Source organism: Balaenoptera ricei, chromosome 11, assembly GCF_028023285.1.
Source record: "Balaenoptera ricei isolate mBalRic1 chromosome 11, mBalRic1.hap2, whole genome shotgun sequence".
Taxonomy (NCBI): Eukaryota; Metazoa; Chordata; class Mammalia; order Artiodactyla; family Balaenopteridae; genus Balaenoptera; species Balaenoptera ricei.
Genome location: NC_082649.1, coordinates 81,326,060 through 81,340,913, shown reverse-complemented (window position 1 = coordinate 81,340,913; position 14,854 = coordinate 81,326,060). Strand labels below are relative to the sequence as shown.

At 42.5% G+C, this 14,854-nt stretch overlaps 1 protein-coding gene across 1 annotated transcript in view; it reads left to right on the top strand.

Moving 5' to 3' along the window:
• Window positions 1-14,854, top strand: part of PRICKLE2 (prickle planar cell polarity protein 2) — a 331,761-nt gene that overhangs the window by 62,577 nt on the left and 254,330 nt on the right. The window lies entirely within an intron of this gene.

Below are 14,854 nucleotides of genomic sequence, written 5' to 3'. Positions count from 1 at the left end.
TTTGTTGTTTGTGTTCTTTTTGATGATAGCCATTCTGACAGGTGTGAGGTGATATCTCATTGTGGTTTTGATTTGCATTTCCCTGATTACTAGGAATGTTGGGCATCTTTTCATGTGCCTGTTGGCCATCTGCATTTCCTGTTTGGAAAAATGTCTGTTGAGTTCTTCTGCCCATTTTTAAAATCAGATTGTTTGTTTTTTTTTGATGTTGAGTTATATGAGCTGTTTATGTTGGATATTAATTTTTTATCAGTCATACCATTTGCAGGTATTTTCTCCCATTCAGTAGGTTGTCTTTTTGTTTTGTTGATGGTTTCCTTTCAGTGATACAATTCACATAGTGTACAATTCAGCAATTTAAATTATATAATTCAGTATTTTTTAGCATATTCACAGAGTTGTGGAAACATCACCACAATCAATTTTAGAATGTTTTCAGCAATCCCAAAGAAACTTCATATACATTAGCAATCATTTCCCTTCTCCTTCCCCCCTGACCTCCCCTAGCCCTAGACAACCAGTAATCTACTTTTTGTTGCTATGGATTTGCCTATCCCTGTCATTTCATATAAATGGAATCATACAAATGGAATCATACAATATGTGGCCTTTTGTGTCTGACTTCTTTTACTTTAGCATGATCTTTTTAAGATTCTTCATGTTGTAGCATGAATGAGTACTCCATTCCTTTTTTTATGATTGAATAATACTGCATTGCATGGATATAACACATTTTATTTATTCATTTATTGTTTGATGGACCCAAAAAAGTGGTTGTTTATCCTTTTTGGCTATAATGAATAATGCTGCTATGAACATTTGTAAGTCTTTGTGTGGACAAATGTTATCAATTCCCTTGGGTATATACCAAGGAGGAGAATTTCATCTAGGATCCTAAGACTGCTTAACATTTTAAGGAAGCACCAAACTGTTTTCCAAAGCGGCTGCACTATCTTACAATCTCACCAGCAGTGTAGCAGGATTCCTGTTTATCCACGTCCTTGTCAACACTTATTATTGTCACTCTTTTTTATTAGCCCTCCTAGTGGGTAAAAGTGAATTCACTTTTGTGTTTCCCTTTTTAACAGAAAATGTAGGTCCTCAGGGCTGTCAGCAGGGAGACTACAGAGTTAAGTAGAATTTCATAACCTTGTTTGACATTTATTTTATTTTTTAGATAACATACCACTTTCCTTTTACTTCTTTAAAGTGAGGGCATATTATATTGACTTTTTAAAAAAACATCTTTACTGAGAAATAGTTTACATCCCTCACAGTTCACCCATTTAAAGTGTATAATTCAGGGAACGTCCCTGGTGGTCCAGTGGTAAAGAACCCACCTTCCAGTGCAGGGGACGTGGGTTCGATCCCTGGTCAGGGAACTAAGATCCCACATGCCGCTGGGCAACTAAGCCCACGTGCCACAACTACTAGCTCTCACACTTCAACAAGAGAGCCCTGAGCACCACAACTAGAGAGAAGCCCGTGCTCCGCAACTAGAGAGAGAAAACCCTCACGCTGCAACTAGAGAGAAGCCCACGCACCGCAACTACGACCCAATGCAGCCAAAAAATAAAGAATAGATAAATAAATAAAAATAAAGTGTATAATTCAATGGCTTTTAGTATATTCACAGAGTTGGGCATCCAACATCACAGTCAATTTTCAGATATTTTTATTACTTCAAAAGGAAATCCCATTACCCCTTCACCATGATCCCCCCAATTCCCCTTCACTCCAGTCCCTGGCAACCACTAATCTAAATATTTCCTATCACTACAGGTTTGCCTATTCTGGACATTTCAGTATGTTTTTAAAGAGATGATTAGCTTACATTTCCAGCAACGTGTATCGGTTTTCCTGTGGAAATATAAAGTTTCCTGTTAGAGTAAACTTACTAAAATAAATTAATAAGCTTAAACAATATTAAATAGAATAAATGATGTGTATATAAAGGTAAAAATTGCAGTGGTGGTTGGTTGTGGGCTGGAAATAGGCAGATATCCTCACAGGGGAATGCATACGGCCAGCGTTTGGGAATCGTGGCTGATGGATGTCCTTGGACTAGACTGGTCAAGGGAAACACTTCATCTTTGGACTAGAACAGAGGGAGCCTAAGTGCCCACGAGGCCCACACGTCCATGTCATCAGAGAGCACCCACCACTTGACACTGCCTGACACAAACCAAGCGCTCATTAAGCAGGCGTTCACTGCTGGTCAATTTCAGTCATAGCCACGAGGAAACTCTTGAGTGCTCTCCATCCCTCACCCTGCCCCAACAGGATCACTTCCTTGTTACTTTGTCTCTGCCCCTGCTGCTTTGCCTGCCCCAGCAGAGAAGCTTTACTGGAAGAGTACCCCTGCTCTAAGAGTGAGGAAAAAAGCCTGCAATTTGAGGGTATTTGAGTAGCTGCGTCCTCCCGCTGAAACATCCCAGCTACCTTTCAAGTTAGAAACACATCGCCCTTAACCAAGTTGACAAAACCACAGGTTACCTCTTTATGTTTTTGCAAGTTGCATCAAACCAAACACTGAAAGCAAAATTCCATGGGGGCTGAGTGCCATTGTTATCAGTTCAGCAAATGACCCTTAGACATGTTTCCATACCCCAACATGTGGAATGCATCAGCAGACCAGAAACACGATCAGTGTTTTTTTTAACAAAACCATTGTGCAAGTAAATTGGGATTTTTAAAATGCATTTTTCACGTTTTTCTTTGGTTGGATCAACCATATGTTAAAGTAAGCTTCACCTATGGCAACAGTGTTCATCCGAGGCTTATTATAGCTTAATAAAGGAGTACGTGGGTGGCGAGCAGAATCTTGCACAGAGCTGCTAGAAAAATCAGAACTAATGGCTTTTGTCTTTTTGCCTTGTTGATCTAAAATGTTTTGATTTTTGCCCAGATTATGGATGAGTGAAGGCAAGTTACTGTTACTGTGAGACCTAAGCTAGCCTCTGTGTGTGTCCAAGGAGAAGGCATCGTTTAGGGTGGAGCTCATGGGGGGAGAGGAGGACCCGGGACTCAGACTGTCTGGGTTCTAATCCCAGCTCAACCACCACTCAGTAGCTATGTGAAAGTTACAAGTTATTAACCCTTCCAGGTTTAGGTTGCTTCATCTGAAAAGTGGGCACGATAACAGCTACCTTGCAGGATTTTTGTGGGTCAGGTGACACAGTGCATGTGCAGTGCTTCGCATGGTGCTTGGCACAGACTGAACTCACCTGCCATTACTGGTGTTGTTACTGTTGTTGTTTTCCCTCATTTTCGGAGGCAGTGGAGAATTTGACTCTTTGGGTCCATCTGGAATGATCTCTGATATCTGGTCTAATTGAATTTAATTGCCACACTGGCCGCTTCTCTGTTTCTTGAACACATCAACTTTGGTCCTGCCTCAGAGCCTTTGTACTTGGTGGTCCCCCTGCCCAGCCCGCCTTTCTCCCAGCTTGTCTGTCACCCCCACTAGAATGTGAGCTCCATGAAGGCAGCCTCCTTATCTGCCTTATCCAAGATCAAATGGCCGCCTCCTCTTTCGGTGCCTGGCACACAATCAGTACTCCTTAAATATCTGTTGAATTTCAATGTACAACTTGGAGTTCAAATTCAGAGTTTCCTAAGTAGTGGGACATGAAGTTTTAGAGTAAGTCTTATGCTAGAAAGGCTACCATACAATTTTAAAAGCCTTGTATTCTGAATTTCAGTGTTACCTCTCCCCCAGCTGTCCCCCGATCCACCTTGTCATGAGGAAGAAGGCAGACAGGATGACAACAGCTATTGATGCAGGCAACTAGAACCGGTTTAAAGGCCATCAGAGATAACTAATGAGAACCTACTATATCACAGGGAACTCTGCTCAATGCTCTGTGGTGACCTAAATGGGAAGGAAATCTAAAAAAGAGTGGCTATATGTATAACTGATTCACTTTGCTGTACTGCAGAAACTAACACAACATTGTAAATCAACTATACTCCAATAAAAATTAATTAAAAAAATAAAATAAGAGACTTAATGCAACACACGTTTAAAAAAAGCCATCAGAGGATTAGTTTCATGCCAGGATATAGGAAACCATAGTTCTCCTTTGGCAGAATGAAGACAAGTGGATGGACAGTGTTATCCCTTCTCAACCAGTTAGTAGATGTGTCACGGGAACAGTTGGAAGGATTATAATGAAAAATTTGGTGCCTTGAATGCCATGGTCATTTAAGGAAAAAGAACATCCTTCCTGGAATATGCATGTCCCTGGATACATGTTCTATTTCTAGTTTCCCTGGGTCATTGGAGATAGCAATAAAGAAGTAACCTAATAATTATATATATTTATTTATTATTAATTGCTTATTGTCATAAATACTGTGGAGGAAAATATGGCAAAAATATGGTTTTGATAAGAGAGATAACCATTGCAGGAAACCAACTATAGTTTGGGTGATCAAAATAAATGAATGAATCTATTAGAGAAGATGAATATGGTTTCATTATTTTGGCATGAAAAATAGATACTGTGATGGCCCTTACACCAGATTCCTTGCCCCTCCATTGCTGGCACAGGGCAGAGGGACAGCATCGATTCTTGAAGTACCCAGTTGATTTCTGTCTTTTTCAGACTGGTAGTGGGCGCTCAGTTCTCTCCTCGCTCCAGCATCCCTCCCCCTCCCTGTCTCCCTCCCTAGCTGGTAGGAATGAGCATCTTGTGGTCTAAAGCCGCACAGGGCCTTGGACCTGCTGGACATCCAGCTGCTGGGGCACATTAATGAGAAAATCTTCTTGTTGGGGAGTGAGGACAGTGATGGCTTCTGTGTTACCTGCTTGTCAGAGCACAGGCTCACCTGCAGTGTTACAGAAGCCTCCGGAACAGAACCTTGGTGCTGTTTGGAATCACGCAGGAAGGCGGGTGTTTTGACAATTGGCTACCCATTCCCACCCATTTACCCAACCCTACAGGGCTGTCTCACACTTCACATGCGAAAGAGCAATGCTTTGAATGTGCGTTCTGGTGACATCTTCCAAAAGAACATGATTTGCACATTTGTTTCTTTCTTTAACTCTACTTATGTTTAAAAGGTGCAGATTTACTTGAGAGCTGACTGTACCAGCATCTGGATGAAGCACCTCACATAAACGTCACCACAGTGCTTTGAGAGAGGCACGATTTGGGGGTGCAGGTCCCTTTTCTTCCGTTGGGGAAATTGATGCTGGAAGAGATTCTATTTACCGGTGTCGTGTAGTTAGGAAGTAGCTGAGTCTAGGCTCGCACATGGCCCTGTCTCTTAACCACTGTGCACTCTCTTCACAAGCATCACGTGTTCATTGTAAGTAGTTAGAACACAAGGATAAGGGAAAAGATATTTCACAATGTACCTGTAGATCACTCATAATGCTACCTACCCACTCATAAGTCTACTAACCGCTGTTAAATTTTTGCTTTCTAAACTATGTGTGGGTGTGCATATTCGTATGTGTGTATATTTGTATGTCTGTTTATATAAAATAACAAATGTGTGTACCTCTGTGTAAGTGTTAGTATTTGTTGAAAAAGTGGCAAATTGTAATAACTTCCCATATCAGTACATATCTACAATCATTTTAATAACAGCGTAGTCTTCTATGCGTCCTGTGTATCATGATTTATTTAACCAAATCTCTATAACTAGACGCTCACTGGTCCCTCCCTTCCAGATGAAAGAATAAGGTTGCTGCGGTTCTTCTTTCATGATTCCAAACCATAGCTCTGGATGTGTTTGTACTCATGTCTTTTTGAACTTGTTATTTCTTTAGGATAATTCCTAGAGTGGTGTTTACTCCTTACCACAAAGGACATTTCAGGAAAATTCCATGGCCACAGACAGTCAGACTTGGAAAGAATATAGTTGCTGAGATTAAGGGTTTAACCTGATTCTCTGCTTCCTGGATTAGTAAATGCTAGTTGGCTGGCCGGCTGCCTGCAGCTTCCAAGGAGCAATGCAGTTGGGTAAAGAGGGATGGAAGCTTGGTGTTATAATATGACATGGTAAGTTCCATAATAGAAATGTGCTGAATATCTAGGACGGAGGGAAGCTGCACCTACCTAACCCCCACCTGAGCGTCAGGTGTTTCCATAGAATTAGCCATATGAAGAGCAGGGAGAATGTGCAGTTTGGGCTGATAAAGTGAGATGTACCAGGCAGAGCAGACAGAGACAGAGCCAGAAAAAGAGCCAGGAGCCATAGCAGAGAGGGCTGGGTATAAATTATTGAGAATCTTAGGACCAACCTCTGGATTTTGATACCAGATGTGATGAGGAGAACCTTGGAAAGGCTCTAAGCACGGCCAGTTTGCATTTTAGAAGTTTCCTCTGGCCTGGGGTTGGAGGATGGTTGCGCAGTAGACACATGCAGAGACAGAGAGATGTGTTGGAAGGAGGATGCAGTTTTATAAGTGAGAAGCATCCATTTTTCTAGGTCATGGGGGTCTAGATGCTGCAGTGGTTAGACTGAGAATGAAAGTGCCAGACTGGAGATTATTTAGTTGAGGGGCCTCAACCTGGACATACCTAAGTTAAGCTTACCAGGAATATATGATGCCTGGAATTCTATCCCAAAGTGTGCATATAGGCAAGTTGTTATTAAAAATATTTCCTGTGGTAAGTCTTGGATGCTAGGCATAAACAACCTGTGGATCATGTTTGTTCTGGCTAGAGTTATCAGATTTTCAAAAGGACCCCCATATACGAGTGATCTTATTGGAATGATGAAAGTCTCCTAAAACTGGATTATGGTAACTTGATAAACTTACTAAAAATCTTTGATTTGTATACCTGAAACGGATGAATTTTATGATATACCTCAAAAACCTAAAAAAGGGGAAGGGTCCCCATAGTCCAAAGAACATTAAAAGCCACTAAATTATGCATGTTGAATTAAGATGTAATGGTTTACTTAATTGTTTCAACTCGGCTAGGCTCTGGTGCCTAGTTGTTTGGTCAAAGACTAGAGTAGATGGTGCTCTGATGGTATTTTTTAGATCTGATTGACATTTACAATCACTTGACTTTAAGTAAAGCAGATTGTCCTCTCTGATGTGCCTGGGCCTTATGCAGTCATTTGAAGGCCTTAAGAGAAAAGACTGAGAAGGAAAAATTTATGCGTCCAGACTGCCACGTAGAAAGCCACCCAAGCGCCCAGGCTCCTGGCCTGCCCTGCAGATTTCAGACTCAAGACGGCAATATTGACCCTCATCTGAATTGTCAGCTTGCCCTATGAATTTCAGACTTGCCAGCCCCTACATTTGTGTAAGCCAATTCCTTAAAATACATCTCTCTCTCTAGATACATATAGATACATAGATACTCTACTGGTTCTGCTTCTCTGGAGACCCCTGACTGACATATAAGGTAAATTGAAATAAATTGGTTGCTTTCATTTTTTTAAGTCCTTTCACTGTAGAAATCATTTTCTGGCCTACCATTCACAGGTGTGCCACTGTTAACCATGTGTATGCTGGGCTGCCCCTGTTGGGCCTGGTTGTTATGGCATATATTAGGGTGGGGCGGGGGGGGAGTTAGGCAGAAACCCTGAGGGTCCTGGATCTGCTCTGTGCACAGAGTGTCGGCCCCAGTGCACTGTGGGTGGCTAGGCAGGCCTCGAAGCCTGACTCTGGGTGGTGGTCTGAGAAAGGCAGCCCAGCCCGCTGGCCACTTCTTGTGCAGTGAAGGACCCAACTGAATCATGGGCGAAGACAGAGGCCTCTCTGAAACCCAACCACCCTTCTTTGGCCTTCAGTCCAAGAGTGTGTTTTGAAAGAAGACACACCAGTGGTGATCAAGTGCAGCTCTGACTTTTATTAAGGGTTGGCCAGAAACCACATGAAAATGACAGCCAGTCCCCAGATGAGGTCTGGTTCTCATCCCACTAGTGTCACAACTCAGTTTTCCATCTTTGTGCTGGGGAAGCTATGGCTCTTTTCTCCTGTTTCCGTTTTTGCCATGGTTTGTGGGAATGGGCAGGAAAGTCATTTCTCGGGAAAACCCTTGGGAGAGTGGAGACTTCTTACACAGAACACGTGGGAACTTAGGTCCGCTTTGGAATGATCCAGGCTTTCCTGAACACATACTGTGTGCCAGGGATTATGTCGGACTTTGGGGCTCCTGTTGGTCAGAACTCTCAATGTGCTTGCACTCTTGCTGCCTGAAGGAAGGAACAAATAAAGAGAACCTATCCTCAAGTTGAAAATTGGTACAAGGTTCTATTCTGAAACCAAAAAAAGAAAAGGAAAAGAAGAAAACAACTGTTAGCCACGTCCTTGGTTAACCTGTGAAAGACTGCCCAGATATGGTGCCTGAGAAAGTCTTGGATGGAGACTCAGCAGTGGTCCACATGTTGGTATTTAGTACTCTCTGGGTTCTAGAATATTTGTAGAAGGTCACCATCTGGTTTACTGGAAAGTTGATGTAGAACTGTAGGTATGTTTTTCCGAGTCCAAGCTTATACTGCTCACCACACCACAGGCCAATAAAATCAAGTTGCTGGGGCAACTTTATTAGGATAGCGACTTTATTAGGAAAGCGAGACTGGTGTCCCAAAGAACAATCTTAACCAAGTTAGAATTCAGACTTTCTTTATACTAAAAAGGGAGGGGGCGTGGCTGGTTGGTGCAGACTTCTTGGTGCCGGAATCCTTTGTTCTTGCAGCTGTCTGCGGTCAGGTCACAGTGTTCCTATAAACCTCCAGTAAGACAATTGTTATTTTCTTTTCTGCAACTTTTTATCTTTATATGAATGGGTAAGTGTTATACTTTAAAGGTCAGAGCCTTGATAATGGGCTATAATGTATATTTTAGGCTGTCGGCAACATTCTTTCACAAAGGTGCTGAGCCAGCGTGACTAAGCACAGGCAACAGAGCCCAAAGGTTAGAGCTAAAGGAATAGATCCAATATGGAGTCAGCTTTCTTCTTCCTTGTTACAGGTAGTCTCTGCTACTTACTGGCTCTCTGGCCTTTTCCAGGTCCTTATTCTCTTTGACGGAACGGTCCTTCCCTCATCTATAACATCCTTCTCCTCACAGACTTGTGGCAAGGAGCAGGTGAAACACTGGCCAGAAAAAGAATGTGTATGGAGCTGCTCTGTGCTGAGCTCTAGGAGCTACGTTGTAATAGTCCAAGAAGTGCTCCCGGATCGTGGTGAACTTACAGTCTAAGGAGGGAAATGGACCTGAAATGGGCTGTGCACAATTCTGTGTGAATGTGTACGTGTGAAGGGTGTGTGTGCGAGCCTGTAGAGCCCATGTGTTTAGGAGAGGTGTTGTCATCAGAGAAACACCCTTTGACAGCTGAAGGTAGTTTCAAAAAAGCATCCATTCTTTCCTTGCTTCTCTCAAACATCGTGAAAAGGTACTTGAAAACAGTCCTTTAAAAAACCTATTTTTCCCACGCATCCACTTACATCATGCGTTGTTACTTGCCCTCCATCTTTCTCTTCCAGACGCCTTAGAAATTCCTCACAAACACTCTTGCCCTGTCCGCCTCCCCTACATCTTTTCAGTTTCTCCTTCCCCCACTTTCTCTCAATTCAGCTTCACAGAGGCCTGAATTAGTCTCCTGGAGAAATAACGCAAACTGTCTTCTGTCTTCAGACCCCAGACCTCAGATGGGGGGCAGGGATGGTATAAGGTAGAGATGGAAAACCAGGTTGAGGAAGCCAGAACCTACATCCGTAGAGGGAGGAAGGCTAAAAACATGTGTGCATCAGTGTAAATCACATGGTACCCTGTACCTACTGCTGCAATGTGTCCTTACTATGGGAATGCACGATTAGGGCCACAGTCGCTGCCTGGAAGGCAGGTCTCTGAGCTGGGTCTTAGAGTGTTACCACATGCAAGTTCATGTGCCCAACACAGAGTGAGGCCAAACAAACCGAGATGTCGGAGTTTAGAGCAGAGAAAAGTTCATTGCAGGGCCGTGCAAGGAGATGGGTGGCTCATGCCCAGAAAACCCCAGACTCCTCGAAGGGTTTCAGCAAAGCATTTTTAAAGGCAAGGTGAGGGAGGGGTGTGGTTGATTGTTGCAGACTTCTTGGTGTAGGAATCCTTTGTTCTTGCAGCTGACCGTGTAGGTCAGGTCATGATGTTCCTATAAAAACCTCCAGCAAGACAAATGTTCTTCTCTGTTCTGCAACTTTGAATCTCTGTATAAATGGAAAAGTGTTATACCCTGAAAGGTCAGAGCCTTGAAAATGGGCTACCCTGTATATTTTGGGCTATAGGCAGCATTCTTCACTGGAAGCAAAAGCAGTGGAATACAAAGGTTAAAGTAAAAGAAACAGATGCAATATGGGGTCACATTTGTTCTTTCCTATTACAAGAGGAGGAGTGGGAGTGCATTAGTGTGGCAGCCTGAAGCAGTGTGCTGTGAATTAGGGAAGAGAAAGCTGGTCTGTGTGCCTGGAATGTCAGAGACATAAGAAATAGAAGGTAGAAAATGAGGCTGGACTGGTTATTTAGGGGCTGTGTGTGCTACAAGCTAGCCCTACACAGAAAATCTCCATTCTCTTGTTGCAGATGCCTCTTGACACCTGCAAGTTGGTTTGTAAATGATCCCTCCCATGACTACAGGGGGAGGTGGGTGAGATTGTTGTGGCTGATCCTTGGCAAGCATCTCTGTCCCCTGAAAAACTGAGGACCCATGCTGGCAGCATCTTAGTTCACAAGGGGAAGTGTTCAGTATTTATTTTCCCACTTTCTCAAAATCACATCACTCTGGGTTGCAGTGAACAGAAACCTAACTTAAAGTGAGTGAGACAAAGAAGAATATTGGCTCATGTAACTGATTAATAAGTGGGGAGGGGGTGTGATGATTGCAGCGGGAGTCACTCTGTCTGTCTTTCTCTCTGCTTTCCTTTTTGTCCAGGCAAACCCTGTTCTTGTGGTGGCAGGAGGGCTCCAGGCAGCTCCAGCCGTACATCCTGTTAACACAGTACCCCAGGGAAAGGGAGTTCTCTTTTTCCAATCCTTCCTGCAAGAGTCACATGATCAGCTTTCCTTGTACTGAGGTGGGGCACATGCCCATCTCTGAACTCTGGCCAAGTCAATGGGCTCTACTGATTGGCCAATCCTGGCTTCTTGGTACTGGGATGGGAGCTGCCTAGCCTACTCAAGCCTCATAAACTGGGAGTGGGGAGTGGGGGAAGGGTGGTTCCTCAGAAGAAAACCTAGGTGCTATTACCAGAAGTGGGAATGGATCTGGAGGAGGCTAAAACCCAGATGCCCACAACAAATTGCTTCCTATCCACCTCATATTCTCACACTGATGAGCAATAAGAAAAATGACCTCCACCAGAGATAATGAGCATAGCAATTGTTAGGGCTTTTTTATGGAGGGAAGGGGTAGAGTGACTTCAGGGAATATATGTGCAGCAGGATAAAAAGATTTGAAACAAAGCCCAGCTTCTTCTTGGTTTTTTAGTATCTTGTTTGCTGAGGAGAATTAAGCAAGAAGAGAACTTGATTGCATCTAATTGCTTGTAAAAAGTGTTCAAAAGACATTTTATCACACAGTTTAGATGCCTAAACAGCTAGGAGGTGAATGCCACTCTCCGAAGTAATAAACAGAATGGCAAAGTCGTCGTTCATGTTGTATCTATTTATGCTTTCACTAGTGCAGCCTGTGTTCATTGTTAAAACTAAGGAGGAGTTATATTAATTCAGGACAGATGGTGCTTAATACTGACCACACATGAAGACTGGTGGCCCCAGGCTCCAAGTTCAGGCAGAAGACAAGACAGATTTGCTTCCATATGGGATGAGTACCATTAGATGCTAGGATGCTGTGGTTGTGGTTTGGGAGTGAAAACGCCAGAATTATCTTGGCTAGGTAGATACTATTGTTACTCTTGGTAATTTTAATAACCATTTTATAACAGGACTTTACTATTTACTGCATGCTTTCAGGCACATCTGTTCACTTTATCCTCCCAAAAATCATGTGCAATAAAAAAGTTTGTCTCCATTTTTACAGATAGTAAGTGATTGACTCAAGATCACAAAGTTATATTGTATTGGTGCCAACGCATGTGCATTTGTGTCCATACCTTTGCCTCAAAACCCAGGGATGTTTTGACTACACATAATTAGTTGCCCAGAAGTCATTCTGTTATTAAAGGTTTACATTTTCTTTTTTGGGGGTAGGGGAGACTAGGAGGAAAGATAGCTTTATTGAGGATGCTGACAGTCCTGGGGAGAAGGTGGACTCATGTCCCAAAGAACCAACTCCTGACTCCCCAGGCTTTGCTCAGAGATAATACAGGAAAAAGAGGAAGGGGATGCATGCTGGGAAGAGGGTAGTCTTCTATTTTCAGAGATGGTTATCACGATCATTGGCACCAAACTTCCATCACATCTTGCTTGCGGTTAGAACATTATTGGGCCATGAGTCTCTGGTTAGTTATTTCTGCTGGTCTTGGAGGGTCCCCTGGGGAGGCAGGGGGTGGCTGCAGCTCTCCCTGGGGTCACAAAAGCTGGTTCAGGTGTTGCCCACCTACCCTAACTCCCGCTGGGGGCAGACACACTGCCTGGGTCCTTGCATTTCTTTATATGCCCCTCAGGGCAGGCGTAAGAATTAAAAACTGCCCAGGTTCAAGGCTCAGCTCACCTCCTCTACCCAGAAGGGTCTTAATAATCTTCCTCGGCCTTCCTTGACACCATTCTTTAATCTCCGAAGTATACACACATGGGGGTTGAGTGGGGGAGGGAAGAAAATATTAACACTCGTAATAATATTTATTTTTAAACAACTGAACTTCACTAATATTTGAAAGCTTTTTCTTTTGAAATAATCTAAAATTATAGGAAGTTGCAGAATTAGTACAAAGAGTCCCTGTGTACCCCTCTCCCAGTTTCCCCTAAGGCTAATACCTTAAAAAAATCATTGTACAATCATCACAACCAGGAAATTAACATTGACACAATATTATTAACTCAACCACAGACCTTATTCAAAATTCACCAGCTTTCCCACTAATGTCCTTGCTTCCTGGTCCTGGATCCTTTCCAGGATCTCACGTTGCATTTGGTTTCCATGTCTTCTTATTGTCTACAGCCCTAATCTGTGACAATTCCTCAGTCTTTATATTTCATGACTTTGACATATTTGAATGGAACTGGTCATTTATTTGAGTACCCCTCAATTTGGGTTTGTCTGATATTTTTGCATGATTAGATTGAGGTATGCTTTTTTTGACTAGAAGACCACTGAAGTGATGCTGTATTCTTTTCAGTGCATCTTATCAGGAAGTACATGATATCAACATGTCTTAGTATCGTTGATGCTAGTTTTGACCACTTGTTTAAGGTACTGTCTGCCAGGTTTCTCCACTGTAAAGTTACTATTTTTCCCTTTGTAAATAATGCATGTCTTATGGGGAGACACTTTGAGAAGATGCACATATTCTGTTTGTCATTGTTCTCTTGCCTGCCAGTTTTAGCTTCCGTTGATGATATTTGCTTGCAACAATTATTACGGATGCATTTGCCTAATGAGCTTGACTAAAATTTAGTAAATATATTCTCTTTAGTGCTCTTACTGAGATGTCATGTTATATGGTGACATGCCATAGTAGTATATATATTCCCATTTTCTTTTCCTGTGTCTATTCACATGCATATTTTTACCCACTTATAATAATAGTTCATGGAAAATTTGATAAATACTTCATTTTTAAAAAAGAACACCGAAAGAATTTTTTGAAAGCATTATCACTGACTTGTAGAATTGATAGTAGGCTGGAGAATTGAGATCGGAACTCTGAGGTCATGCAGGACCCACAGAAAAGACAACATTCTGCTTTTGATTGCCCACTGGAGTCAAAATTCAACATGGCCCATTTCACTTGATGTTGTATCATCAAGATTTCTACATGCTTCCAGTATTACCAGTTACCATTTTAAATACCTGCATAATATCCCACATATTATGGGGGGTATTGGATGTTTAGGTTGTTTCAAATGTAATAGCAGATGCGTTAATAATACCTTCATGCTCAGTGTTTCTGAAACTTGGCTGCACACTGGAATCACCCAGGGAGTTTTAAGAAATACTGATGCCTGGGTCCCACCTCCCTCCAGAGAGTGTGACTGTGGCCTGGGCATGGGGATTTTTCAGAGGTCTCCACAGATTCTAGTATATAGCAGAGGTTGAGAACCACTGGTCTAGAAGCTCCTGTGGCTTGTGTGGTATATGTATTCTTGTACATAAGGAATCCATGCATTTACTGCTTCCTGTTGACCACAGAAACTTGTGCAGTCTCCTCTCCACTTGACCTAAAGCACACAAACATTCACATTCAGATGCTTTCACACATGTAGGCAGCCTAATATTGCTTCACAGTATTACCACTTCCCGCTTATATGAGGAAGGTAAGTTATATGACCTCCCTGTGCTTTCGTTTTTTTCATCTAGAAAATGGCAATATATTAGTGTCTTCCTCCTAGGGTCTTGGGGATAAAGAGTTGAAATTCAGACTCCTTATGCAAAACTTTACTGCAGCCATTTCAGAGCACAATTTGGCAATAATTGCAAGGCAGAATTTGTATCCCCTGCCCTCTGAAAAGAGCTTTCAGGCTTATGAGTATCATTAAGTTCTTGGGTTAAGAAACCACCATGATAATGTTTCTCCTGGGATGGGTTTTAAGGTCATGGAGCCATCATGATGATGGTTCTCCAAGACTGGGTTTGATACAATGCATGGAATGGTGTCAACCTCCTCTTCTCATTGGGAACTGGCCACTTTTGCTGTAGCCATCGCAGCATATGGTAGGTTTCCTTACCAGTTCTGTTGTTTGTTTTCCTTCTTATTTCTTTTAAAATGTGGTTTTGACTTT